The 14,961-nt window shown below is 35.9% G+C and overlaps 1 pseudogene; it reads right to left on the reverse strand.

Annotated features, from left to right (window-relative positions):
* Positions 1-6,327: 6,327 nt before the first annotated feature.
* On the reverse strand, positions 6,328-14,961 carry LOC146739433 (uncharacterized; annotated as a pseudogene).

Below are 14,961 nucleotides of genomic sequence, written 5' to 3' on the forward strand. Positions count from 1 at the left end.
TTATACAGCACATTATTAAGCGTGGAAATACCCCCAGAATCCATTGTCGAATCTGGCGCCAGGTTTGACGCGATTTCTACGACGCTATGACCTTTGTTTATCCTGGTTTGACGTTCTATAAGGTAAAACAGCGGGAACATGTATATCTTCTCTCTCAAGCACACAAATAAACGAAAAGGTAATAAAAATATGCAAATACACACATGCACACAAATAAATATTCACAGGGGGTCATACGTCATTTGATGAATGATGACTTTAATTATGATGTAATGTGGCGCTAATTTACATATCAATGATATTCTAAATAATTACTTATCGCCGTCTATAATTGTTACTTTTTATAAACCACATGGTGGTGTGACGTCGTCTTCTATGGACTTGCGCAGTATCCAGCTGGAGATAAAATGTAAATTTTATAATCAGATAGACGAAATGGGGAGACACGATCTACTATAATATCACATCATATTGTTCTGAGCAACAACAAAAAAACTCTCAAAATTGTTTCCGTCTTGCCTGTTAAATAGGGAAAAAACAGTTGAATCTATTTTGATCTAATAGTTAATCATGTTATGATAAGCTTACGAACTTCACAAATGAAAGCCTTTTTATCTGTACAGCACACATCATCCATTTTGAAGGTAGGGTTTTTTTTTGGTCGTTTCCTATGTATAAAAATATAATGCATGAAGTAATAAACGAACCAATACTCATAAGTTACGCGTTTCGTTTTGTCCTAATAAAGTGACTTGGTAAGATTACAGAGTACGCCACGTACGTCACGAAGTGTTTAGCTGAATAACACTTTATGGAAAATGTTTGAATAAAACACAGATTGCAAGCAGAATATCGAAATTAGAATCAACGTACCACAGTTGACAACAATCCTGGTCCCCATCTTTTGCATCGCAATTACCGGTATATTTGTTGTTTGGATAGGAATACCAGGCACTGTCAGGCACATTAACCTTCTCTCCATTCAACCATACGTATATGCCTTCATTTTCCTCGTCGTGACACCCAATCCAGTAGCCTTTCCCTTTTGGGTCGGACAATCCCGGAACATTCTTTATGAAATTTCTCACCGAGTTTCGTACACTGTTAGATTCTAAATTAGCTAAACCGGCAACAAAGCCTCTCGGAGCGAAGAGGTCATTGCATTGTGTATCTGCGTCGTGCCACTTCAGGGAGCCTTGCCAAACCATTTTATATAAATTGTCACCAACACATAGTTCGTCTAGTATAAATGAAAATAAAATCAGTACTGTTACAAATTCACGTAATACAAATTAAAATTGCAATTATTTATCTAGGGGTTAATATTTTGAATACAATCGGTTCTAAGTCACGTCATACTATCGTACCTCATACTATGAATCTATTGAATCAGTTTATCATAAAACAATCCACAATACATGGAATTAAGCAAGTCATTAATTTAACTGGTATCCCATGCTACTACAAACTATTAATGCAAAATGTGTACCCTGCTTACCATTTTCCAATGGCAACGGGCAACACAATCGAATCTTGTAGTTCATACAAGGGGACACATTGTCTTCATGAAAGCATATCAAGCCATCGGGTAAATCACAGTGTACGGTCTGTCCAGTTTCGTACGATAGTGTAAACAAGCACTGTACGACACTCAATACTGCTAGGGGTTTCGCAGAAATCATAGAGACTACGAAGATCAGGAAGGTATTCAAATTCACCAATTGCAGGGTTAACAAGACCACCATTTTTGTTATCCATCCACTGTGTCCAATTCCTACACTCTTCATTTTGAAAGGAATATTAAATTAAAGATATATTTTAAAACTTGTTCTCAAAGCGGAAGGATAAGAGCGAAACAAAATTGTTAGTTTAAAGTAAATCAATTTCATAAACAAGTTATTACCACAGATGATATTTTTTGACTAGATACAACAGGAAATGTCACATCAAATAATTTCACATTTATTATATATCAAGTTCTAAAGCACACTCACTGTGTACTATACAATCATACAAATATACAAAAAACGATTCTTACCACTTTGCGTATCACCCTAATGAAAGTAAAATAACATACATGAATTTTATTGGAAATAACATACATATATTTAAAAATAAATCATAATATTAGTGATATTTTTCAAGTCCAAGAACAAAAAACAAATGACTGACAGCAATTGGCAGAACAATCCACAATAACAAAACAAAAACAAGTGTATGTACACTATACACTAAATCCATAGTAATTATAAATTGATGTTGAATGTTTCGAAGTGTGAGCACAACCTGCGCCACTTGTGACATCCACTGCATATCTTTTTGTGCCATAATCAAAATAACATAAAATACATTTTCTGCATAGTGTATGTGTGATTGAATAATGTAAATACGAATTACAGTTTAATAAATTATGGTGTGACAAATTAACATTTACTTACGCTAAATGCCCATGACACGACTAAAAACAAATGTACGAACCACCTGAATTGTTGCCCATCCATACTGTCGGTAAACTATCAAAATTATAGCCTCTGCTGTATTTATATTTCTTCATCTATATCCAGTTCTGCCAGGCGATGTTAATACTTAGCCAAATACAAATATTAACTACAAATTACCCATTTTGTTTACATCAAAGGAAGTCATTATGGCCATGGGTTATAATACGGATTCATTTGCCAGCATACGTTGTACTTATTACTGATACAAGTACTTAAATACAAATACAATATGTGACTTCATTTCACTTCAAACATCTCATTTCCCCCAGTACAATTTGCCAATTGGAAATAGGTGTTATGCAACATACAACAACACGGCTCATTAAACGCAACCGCCATCTTTATTACATCATTATGCTTTTCCGGATACAAAGAATCCCACGCAATATATAACATTGTTATTTTAAGTTTCGAATCCAATTTCGATTTTATTTCATTTTTTTTATCATGCTCGAATAAATTTTCTCGAAGAAGATTACCAATTATTTACGTTCTTTATTTTTCAAAGCAGGCGCAAAATTTAATTTTAATTAGTAACTATGTTACGAGTGAAAATTTAGCTACGCAAGAGTGTGTAGTTTACTCTAGAAACCGGCTTTCCACAGAATTACTTATATTATTATATTTTGACAAGGGATAAGTGAATAACATTGCAAATTAATATTACCAAGACATAAAGGGTATCTTATGAGTGATGCTACAATATCAGATTTATTAAACGATTAAAGTAATTTGCGTTTGAAAACAACGATCGTAGTTCGAGATCGTAGAGAATAAACTTATTTTTGAAGTCATAATTTTAGTTCCGGATTCGAGGATGGATTTGTAGTATACCTAGTACTTTTAAAGTTGCTGCCATTTCGCGTTTCGCGAAGTATCGCCACGCAGCTTTTATATGCGGCTTTATATCATACACGCGTTCTCGCCGACACCTGAAACAGGAATATTGAAATGATATTAGGATTTGTGTGTAAAACCACCAATATCCGATATTCAGCCATTATGTAAAAAGGTTAATCAGTGATTTTAATTACATAATATGGAGAAACGATTAAAAGCGAAGGGTGAAGTGATAGAAAGTTATTGAATTGATGTTAAGCTAAAATCATAATACAACATAATTACGGCTATCTTTATAACATCATCATGTTTTTCGAATAATTTATATTAATTACCAGTTGATTGAACAGAACGAAAAATGCGTTACAAAACTACGTTATTCCTCTTGAAGATCCTGACTACCCATACACCCACAGCACCGTGTATTTTTAGAACAATTATAAGGCCGTATTTGATTAAGCTACCAAGTAAAAGTTCCTGGTAGAAGCTGTGTCTAATGTTATTTGGAGATATGACAGATTGAGTAAAACTGTTTACACTAAATCATCTGAATAATGATAGGAAGTATACATCTCATTCAGAAACTGGTGGTCTTCCAACACTTTACTTTGAATCAGTTAACATTACAGTCAAACCTAAGGAAGAAATGAACAGACTTCGTACTAAGATTCTACTTTGTCTTTGCCACACACCTGTGTATGAGGTGCTTGGTAATAAAAACTGAGTTGTGTTCAACAATGTTCAACACTCTCATAAACACTTATACAACATGATCAACACTTTATTTCTGCAGATGTTGTTAGCTTTGCTGAGTCACGTCTTACACAACATGGTAATAATGGTCTACCCGAATGTCATGCTGTAATCCGTAATCATCAGCGACAAACAAGATCATCAACTCGGCTTAGCTACATACACTAAGGACACACGAGATACTTTCAGCAAACCATTACACGTCCAAATATATTGAGATCTCTGTGGTGAAAGGTAAACCACACAGTAAAGAAAGATCACAATTAGTTGTTTATTGCAAAACAAGTTTTCAAATTTGAAGGCAAGAATGTAGATTATTATAGATTTGATAGACACAAATTCTGCGTTTCTTATCATTAGTGATTTCAACAGTAATGCTGCAGCTACTGGAAATACAACAGTGATACAGTGATACATTGATATATTGACCTTGCATTTAGTAATGTACAATGTATCTTTAAAATAAATGATTCATTTTTATCTGATCACAAGTTGACAATACAGCAATAAATATTGTAATCATTTCCACCCAAAACAGCATTTATTTCATTTTCTATGTTTTATCCAAAGTAATAATTTTCACAATGTGATATCAGTGGTGTATTGCAGTGTGTAAATGATGCAGTAATCACAAAGTGATATCAACATTTCAAGTATATTTCTTATGCTATTAAAAATGGCGAACTATACCTGAGAATACAACACATTTAGTGTGTAGTTCATCTGCGTGTAGCTGAGCTGTTCTATTACAATAAGTTTTAGAGGACATTTTCACTGCAACTGCCACTCATCAACGCTAATATCACACGGTTGCGAATGACAACTTTCCTGAGAACCCCGAAACCCAAATAACTTTGTGTCGCAGAACAATGCAAGATGTAACAGGGCTTATGGGTGGTGCATGCCGGCTACTCCCTTCTGAAACAGAATACGATTTCCTCTCTCTGAACCATAGCTTCCGCACCGTCTGGCTTATTACCCTTTCTTTTACTTTTAAGTTCCGATCCTTTCTCCCTCTTCACTTTCTGTGATTGCATGAACTGTTGTTGAAAAAACGATCAATTTCACGCTGGTAAGTTCTAAGCGTATCTGGTTATAGTTAGAACTATCTTGTTGTCGGACACCGGCATAAAAAATACCAAGATAGCCATCAGGTGCATTTGGTGTATCTGCTAAAATGGGTAGTTTTCACCATTTCATAAACTAGTTGACGGGATTGTTGGTACTTTTTTGTGGTGGTCTTCTTTTGTAGTTGGTGAATCAGTTCGAACATACCGATGTATGGAAACGTCACATATGGCTGGGCAACTTTGTTTTATGCCTCTTTGCTATAACGGTTTAATCGACATGTTATTAAACGTTATGTCAGGTATCCGGGATCGTTACGTTCACAAACCTTTCAACCAAGCAAAGACACACACAGATGATATTACTGTCAACCTCTACTCTCCACAGCCTCGTGTAGAACTGACTTTATTGCCTCTGCAAAGCACAGTCTACTACATGGAAATTTAAGATCTTGAGGCGTGGCCTCCACACATTCCACTCATCCATCACACAAGAAGTATTTAACACGCCATTATATACTTGATTAATTGTTTACTATATTGGAAGACTACTCGTATAAAACACTGTCAGGATATACTCGTGAGGTGTCAAAGTTATCATGCGTAGTAAAAACAACAGTCTGTTGGCAAAGTTGATATATTTAATTAGTTCCTATTTCCGTTCAGTACTTTGAATATAAGCTCAAATGATAACAGAATATTAGCGAGCACGAATGATCTCATCCCTCTCTTTCACCGGAAACCAATAATCAAGTCCTAATCAGTGAGTTTCGTCGTAATCGCCAAAACACCTATCAATATCTAACCGCATGAAAACATTATCATGACATTACCTTGAATTTGACCTTCAATGACATTATCCTGATCGACCTGTTCTGCAACTAAGCTGTTTTCCAGGTGATCTGCTATATTCAAACACCGGATGAGATATACAAATATGTTTTTGACAGACGACATTTATTTCGCGCTAAAAACATCATCATGTAAAATAGTACGCCCCACCTTTTTCTTCAAATCATTGGTTTTATTAGTTCATCAACACACAAAAAACCTTTATTTATTCAATAATTAAAAAAAAGTATTTCAAGTGACGTCGCATTGTGGTGGTATGGGTTTTTGATCTTCCCTGTCTTACGACATACTGTTGGGTGATATGAAAGTTATGCATGCATTTGATAATGAACGATATCAATATTTCTTTTTTGATGCTTGTCTTTCGCGGTCTCTGAGTAGTTTCCGTAATATCTTCCCACTTGGTGACTTTGGAACTTCCTTCACAATCTCAACACCACCTCTAAGTTTTTTGTATGAGGCAACACGTCCTGTGTGGGAAAATAAAAAAAAAACGACCATTGTAGATCTATGTAATACCTCTCTAAAAATATGTTTACGTGAACCTCATTATTCTACCTTAAATACATTAGAGATTTTGACAGGCTTGAATATCGCACAAAAACGAAAAACACTATACCGTCTATAAATCTAACAACGTCTTCTGCGGTAAGCGTGTCAGTTTTTGACACAATAATTGCTGTAGGGAGTTCACCAGCATACTCATCAGGTACACCGATCACAGCAGCGTCTTGTATTTCAGGATGGGTTAATAATATATCTTCTAATTCCGCTGGTGCAACCTATAAAGACACTTACTCATCAAAATGATAAGCATTACAGATAAATGTAAACAACAAATTGCAATATGGAGTATTTATTTTAAATGAATTGATATCAAACCTGGAACGCCTTGAATTTTATGAGTTCTTTCAATCTGTCTACTATGAAGAAATTTCCTTCAGCATCATAATGACCAATATCTCCTGTGATGATAGAGAAATGTGGGCTTCAACAAAATTATTGGGTTCTTATTTAATTAAACACTTATATCTAAGTCGAGACATGATAATATGTGTGGCAGTATAGATTAAAAGACGCACAGTCAATTGACTGTGAATGATTTTATTATTCTATTGCTTTTATTTGTCATTGCATTAATACAATTTTAAAAAATACGCCAAAATAGTAGTAAACTACAAAACAGCGTAGAATAGATTTGTGCTTGCAACGTGTCTCGGTAATCCTCTGATTTAGCAAGAAATAGTTCTTAAGTGATTCTTGAAAGAGTTTGAACACTACGATAAAGACTTTCCGTATTCGACAATGTGAAATTTTACCGTTTTTTGAGGAGAAACAAACTGAAAAAAAAAAACTAATTTTCACAAAATAATTCAGAAATTTATATTAAGAATATTTAAATGATAACGAAATGTATTCCTTGTGCACCCATAAATAATTTCCATAGTTACAGATTACACAAGAATATTACAGAAAAGATATGAGTTGCTATATTCTCTATCTTTTGCCTTTTATTTGTCTTGAAATATGTGTTCAACAACTCGATCATTTCGATAAATATGATTTTACTTGGTAAAAATACTGTATTTTTCTGCATAAAAACAAAGGAATTTCACAGTGTCGAAAACGGAAAGTCTTTATTGCAATATTTTTACTGCTATTTCCTTCACTAAAATTGTTTGGTTTGTACTTTTTAGTGATTTTAATTTTGTTCAAGGGAATAAAATTGAGCCCTATATGACAACATATGTACAATTCACTAACCTGTATGTATCCAGCCAGTTGATTTTGTTGCCGCTTCATTATTCAAGTAACCTTTCATTACTTGAGGACCACGAAAACACAGCTCACCGTCTCGACCAATTCCAAGGATCTTTCCCGTTGCAATATCAATCACCTAAAATACAGATGACAAATCTGAATCCGAGCTTTAATAAGAGTTGACTATATCACAGAAATTCCTGGTACTGATAATCCATTTGGAACAGATTATATTATATATATATATATATATATATATATATATATATATATATATATATATATATATATATATATGGTTTGATTTTGTTCATTTCATTGGCCGTACAAGGTATATCTATTTGTAAATTGATTTAGTGATTACATTCTAACGAAATAACATCAATGCAATTATATATTGTCATTAATGTAGCCATAATCCTCTTCTATTGGCTAGCTAGAGCTCTGTATCGAGTATAAGCCAATTGTACAGCTCTCGACTAGACTGTGTCGTTAAAGGGCAGTGGTCGATACGTCACGTATGCGCGAGATATGGGTCTCATGTGAACAGAGATGACGACTTTGATAGTTGCGCAAAACAACCGCAGACCGATTTCCATTAGAAGAGCGTATTGGATTGTAGGAAAATAAATGTTTATCAACACAAATTGTGCGTGGTGCGACAACCACCCATTAATTTTCCACAACCTTACAACAACGTTCGACTATTTGATATGCAATTAGCTATTTTACGTTGAAATGATATCCACATACAACATATGTATCCAATGAACAATATATTACCTTTTAACCTCACCATGTTTATGATATTATTTCTTAAAGTTAATATCCGTTTTGTTTGTTCATATGTTACAGGCAGTGCCTGGCGAGCGAGCACTGTCGAGCAAGTTTAGTTACTTGCTAAAAAATAAACTGACGAGGCCATCGAACGTCTAGGTTGAAATCGAGTTATTTGTTCACGAGTGAGTTGAATGTCATTCAAAATGACGACACGCGCGATTTGTGTTTCGCCGCTGATAAAAAATGACACTATTCAAACAATATTCAAAATTGAAATTGTAAGTGTGCTGTTATGGCTTAACATAATTTGTGAAACAACAAACAAAAAGGCGCCGTTCATTGACCTGAAGTGAACCATTTTCAAACTCTTGCCATCGGTCTCTTTTGATTTGTTACTGGCTAATAGTTTAACAATAGTACATTAATGTAGCAAATAAACATTCACTGTGTTTTAATTTGTCACATTGTTCGTATGTAGGCGATCTAGGTGATTGTTACCAAGACACAATAAAAACATACTGATGTCTGGTTAATTATCAAACGTATCCTTTTGATTGTATTAAAGGTATTGATACCTTTATCAAAAGCTTGAATTATCACGTGAAGCAACAGAAATGTTTCGAACGAAGCATTAACTGCCATCTTAAGTACGTTTATAACTAATTCTCTACCGCCTGTATACAACAAATACATTTACGTTTATTACCTTAGCTAGGCAGCCTGCCACTACTCCACCAACTGAGCCAGCAACACGCTTATCGTTCATGCCACAAAGTGTTGATATTCCAGCGGTCTCTGTCATACCATATCCTACGTAAATATTTAACGAATGTTATTATACACAATATTCACGAATGACGGTATTAAGCACTAAATGTTAATGAGGTTGTTAATAATGCAACTGTATTTCCAAACTCCTCGATATGCATTAGACGATCATGTTAATGTGTCAGGTAGTATACAACGCCCGTAAAATACATTGATTTTTGAATGAATTCGAATGCCATGCAGCGAAAGTGGCGCTTCAAGGGGCAGTGGTCGTCGTGCTGCGCATGTGCGACGTGCACTAATTACCGCCGCTGACTCCAGTCACCAAAGAAATTACCCATAACGTCTCTGTTTGTACTCGTTGGTCTGCGCAACAGTCAAAGTTGAGATCTGTATTCATACGAGTCCCATATCCCGCGCATACGTGGCGCGACGACCACCACCCTTCAAAAGCAACATAGAGAATCATTCAAAACCAAGCTACGCTAATCTGTGTATGTGGCGGTCCTACCTTGTCTCACTTTAAGATGATCGTTATTTAATCTTTTCTGCAATGATTTCACGTGTCCAGCTCCTAGTGGAGCAGCTCCACATATGATGTTGTCTACACTTGAAAGATTATATTCATCAACCATTGGGTGCTTGATCAAAAACACGGCAATAGGCGGGGCAATGTCCAAACAAGTAACCTGGAAAAATAAAAAAATAAACATAACGATTTGATCAATTACACGGTTCACGTTTAGTGTTGGCTCACATAATATATGTTAGTTCTCAACACTTAGTTCAGTACAAGGTCTGCAATATGGAATTTATCGCGGAATTTGACCTTGAAGTTTGTTTCGTGCTCTGGTCTATCCTGTGTTCAATTTTTCACGAGCAAAGCTTTTTATCAATATTTTCGATGCTTGTCGAAGCTAAAAATATCTATGTGTTGATCTATGTGTGCTCAACTCGGACGAAATAAACATGGACCTAGTGTTGGTATTGCTTTTCTTGTGCTGCATGCCATGAAAGAACATATAATTATTATTGAACACGTGACTATTTTTCATAGTTATTTCTTTACTCACACACTTGTTTGTACAACTTAATCTTATGAATCAAATATACACAACCATAGCATTCAACAATGGTACATTGATTGCCAAATTAGCATAATAGCTCTTCAGGGTATTATTTCATTTGCATATTAATGATAGTCAACACAAACATACCATTCAATAGCCAATAGTTGGAGTAGTCAACATGTAATAATATAAGGTTATTACTAAAATACTTCAAAATATGCACGAAGACAGTATAGCGGGGTATCGACCGACGCGTAATAACTTTATTATTATACATCTTTTCCTTCCAAGGATATACCATGGGAATGCCGAAAAACAAAAAGTTTAGAAAAGAATCAGCGAACTTCTTTGTGTGGAGTCCGGTCAAACTATGATTACGCGCGTAGTCATTCCATATTTGGAATTCGCATTTCCTTATATGGTAGGATGAAAATACCCCGTAAATTACGGCACGCTGTAACTTATGGCGTATGGTGACAGATGTATAATAATATGTAATATAATAATGTCAATATAGTTGTACCTTGTGTTTTTCAGCCAGACCTAGGTATACTTTAGGCTCAAACTTAGACAGCGTCACAATTGTAATCCCCAGTTTCATGCCGATGAGTAAAACTCCAAGTATGCCAGATAAATGAAACAACGAAAGTACCGAGATAATGGCATCACTATCGGACACCTTCATTAGCTCATTAGACACCCTATACATGAATTATTAATAACAAAATAAACTAATGAAAATATAATGAATGTTACAGTGTGGAACATTATGTTAACATTCAATATAATTACATACGACGTTGTTCACAAAGTATATAACAATATTCGCGTGTAATAGGTAGGCATATTCAATAGCAGATACGGTTATGAGCAGTCGATTTCATAAACATTTGTACGCAAATTTTGCCAAACGAAGCGTATGTGTTACATCATTACTTTGACCTAGGCCATGATTTTAGTTTATAGAAATGCAATGAGTTTCAGAATACATATTTAAACAATAGTCTACGAGTATATTCAAAATGTGCCAACATTTGAAACGATTCGATAATTGCACATACCCCATCTCACAACTAGCAATGAGGTTGTGGTGAGTCAGCATAACTCCCTTTGGTAGTCCAGTAGTGCCACTAGAATATGGTAATACAGCCACGTCTTCTACTGGGTTAATGTTGATATCCTTAGGAAATGCAGATCCATCATCTGTCATTAAGTCTACAAATGGCAAACAACCCTCAACACTGTCATCGCCAACTATATAGATATGCTGAAAATAAGCGATACATGAACATGAATTATGTGAAGAATACAAGCAATAGCATCACGCTGTGATCAAAGTTATTGGTTATCTCGTATTATATAATATATAGGCGATTAGTACAAGATATTCAGTTTGATGAAGCAGATGAACTTATTCGTAATTTCCCCATGATAAAGTCCAAGAACACAAAACAAACAAATACAATACAATACAATACATTGCATCTCGTCTGGTTCAACAAGACTTTCGGATTCCTGGTTGGTGGTTCATAATATTACCACCCCGTCGCTCAAAACAAAGGGTCTAGTGACCGTCTCGAAATTTTTAAACAAAGTATTAGATCAAGACTTGAAACGGAATATGAATAATCACGCGTTATGAACCTATTGTCTAAGTTTAACAATACATGGGCAGTGGAGAATGCCCTGTGTCACATTCAGGATAATAAGCTCCGCATTACTCTATAACATACTATTGTCTTGGCAAATATTGCAATTTACATACTCACGTACAGAAATGCACAACCAAGTTTAGAACACGCATGGGAGCCAAGAGTTTCGTCCTCTTGATTGGTTATCTGCAAACATACGCGCGTTTTTTTCCTTTTTGCTACTTGTTCTGTGCTCTTAATGGTTTAGTTTTTCCTTGGAATTTGGGAGGGTGAGGTTACCCTGTGCCACAACTACCTCCATGTCAACCTTGGGCACACTGAACGCGCGGGTGAACACGGTGCTTTTCAGCGCTCCCCGAATTATTACAGGTTTGGCCTCACGACTTAGTCGTGTCGGTTTTCAGCTTTATTGGACTTGTCCTGGGTAAGACGTTAAAACTGCATCCGGTCGTGGAGTTTTTGTACTTGGGAGAATGAGGTTACCCTTTGCCACAACTACCTCCAGGTCACCTTTGGGTAAGGTGTAGTCCCTGTCAGCCTTGGGTGCCAACTTCCCACATAACAAGTTTGGTTGAAGTCAGTAAGGGCATACGGTCATATAAGCCTTGCACCAACTCAGCCTCACGTGTGAGGTATTACCTATTACTGGCAATGTTTACGTTTATTTATATATGTATATATGTGTCCTGGGCAAGATTTTAAACTACATCCGGTTGTGGAGTCTATGGACGTGGGAGAATGAGGTTACCCTTTGCCACAACTACCTCCAGGTCACCCTTGGGCAGGGTGTGGCACCTGTGAGCCTTGGGTAATAACTTCCCACATAACAAGTTTGGTTGACGTCAGTAAAGGCACACGGTCGTAAAGCTTCTGCACAAACAGATCCGCATAGGTGGAACATTTTTCATGTAAATATGTATATATTAGTTTCAGTTGTTCTTAGCATTTGGCAGGTGGGATCGTAACCTCTTGTTTTGAGAACCAGTGTGACTGGACTGCCAACGGGGTGCTAAGGATTTCATTGGAAAAGTTATCAGTTACATCCGTTAATGTAATTTCGTTTTACATACCCGTAAATCAAAAATCACAATACAATACAATACAATGCAATACAATACAATACAATACAATACAATACAATACAATACAATAAATAGTATAAATCTAAAACGAAGGTTACACATAGACTAACCTTCATATTAGACAAACTTGCAGCTTTCTTGGTATTGGCGACTAAATCAATAGTTGTTACAATCCACTTAGCGTTTGACGATTGTAGCTGGTGTACTAACTCGTCTGATCGAAACAAAACACAAATTCATACAGATAAAAATCAGACTGAGTGTAGGGCTTGGGTTACGCTATCACGCGAAATCTGTATAAAATACGTCAGTCGATGAGGAATCATATCACCTCACATATAGTAATGATTGCGGCTTCATAGATTATTCTATGACGGAAATAATTTACCGGAGGTGTATGATGGATTTATGGTTGTAACGATTCCTCCAATGGATATCACCACATAAAACGGTATACTATATTCTGGCATATTCTGTATATACAGGGCACACACATCGCCTTGTTGAAATCCGGCTCTAGATAATCCACTCCCACATCTGTAGATTAAATCTCTCAATTGTCTAAATGTATATGACTTGTTAGCTAACCCATCAATCTGTGAAACACATATATTTGAAACTGAACTGTCGTCGAGTTTGTGAAATTCTCTGTATCGTGTACTCATATTTAATTAGTTCTGTGATTAATTACATAACATGAAGAAGAAAAAATCATTAAATAATCAAATCGTTGAGAATTTTTTTATTAAAAGGCAAGGTCAACAAATTCTAACATCGTTGCTGCCCAGATGTAGTGTATATTTAATCAAGAAGAACGCATTGAAGACCGAGTGAAAATGACTATCTCACCATAGCAATCCTGTCTCCATAGTGAACAAAGTTTTACATCACATAATCAGAAAGTGTCATGTTTGTTGGTATTTCAGGATCTGGATATTTACTTCTAATTATTCCTGTAATATATTGAAACAATTAAAGAGAAGCAATAGGCGAGTTTCCGTTCACTGCGAGATCTCGCGTATTGCGTGAAAGACGCGGACCGAACGTCTACCGTAAAAATCGAACGATTTTATTTAAATTTAAAATTGTTTTTTTTAAGCTTAAATCTAATCTTTTATCCTTGAAAGGGGGAATATTGCTTTCATCAGGTACCCTTACCTCATGACAATTGATTATCATCAAGTGTGTGAAGCACACTATTAAGCGTGGAAATACCCCCACAATATTTTCGCGTTTGTCGAATCCTACGCAATGTTTTGACGCCATTACGATGATATGACCTTTGTTTGTTCTGTTTACTTCATTAAATTTCACGCATAACGCGGGATCTCGCAGAAAATTAAGAATAGTAGATTAGATGATGTAACACATAAACACGTTTCAAGCGTGTGTTGATATAATGATATATTGATGCACATGCGTGTTCCTCGTCTTTCTCCCTCAGACAATGTTCCTTCCTCCCCTATCTTTGCGTCTACTGTTTCACTGGTCAGCGTAATGATTCGTCGTTGTTGTTTTTTACAACTGTCTTTATAGTTATGTACTTGTTCTTTAATTTATGATATTAAAGCGGGGGAAGTCGTCACCTGCGCATGCGCCAGATGGTCATAGTGTGTCATTGTTTACAAACAAGCGTCTACCCATGAGCCTTTGCGTTTTAGCGTGCGTTCTTATTGTCGCTTGGCCGGACTCAATTCCCGCGCGTGCGCAGGAGACGACCCTCGCCATCCGGAATATATAGATTACTCACCGCCACCATCATTAAAAGATGAACAGTTGAATGATCTCAACATCGCAGACATCCGTCTTTGTGACTTGGACGTACTCTCTGCCAT

Source organism: Saccoglossus kowalevskii, chromosome 8 (genome assembly GCF_978046115.1).
Source record: "Saccoglossus kowalevskii chromosome 8, keSacKowa6.1, whole genome shotgun sequence".
Lineage (NCBI taxonomy): Eukaryota > Metazoa > Hemichordata > Enteropneusta > Harrimaniidae > Saccoglossus > Saccoglossus kowalevskii.